The following is a 393-nucleotide window of genomic DNA, read 5'->3' on the forward strand; positions in this document are numbered from 1 at the left end:
TAAATAATCGTTCCTATCGTAACGCAGTAGACATCATCCCTAGACGCTTTTTCCTCCCGTGATAATCAAATTTCTCAAAGTATTTTTTGGCCTATCCTTCCAGTCTTCCTCCCCCCTTACCCCATCCGTGGTCATCTTCGTTTCCCTTTACTACAGTGAGGTGGTCCCGGTCGGAAATGAAAGGAAAAGGGTTCACAGGCGGCAACGGCATTCGGCTGATAGAAACTACGTAAAGAAAAAAAATCATCCCTGGTAAATTGTTGTCAGCCCAGTTTTGGGGGGCCAAAGCTATTTCACATCACCTGCTGTTCGAAAAGCAGAGCGGATGAATTCTGGAATCGGAATAGTTCGCGAACTCCCGCCCTGGTTACTTTGCATAGTATCGATACTCGC

The sequence above is a fragment of the Frankliniella occidentalis genome, unplaced genomic scaffold (assembly GCF_000697945.3).
Source record: "Frankliniella occidentalis isolate FOCC.00 unplaced genomic scaffold, Focc_3.1 Scaffold265, whole genome shotgun sequence".
NCBI classification, from domain to species: Eukaryota; Metazoa; Arthropoda; class Insecta; order Thysanoptera; family Thripidae; genus Frankliniella; species Frankliniella occidentalis.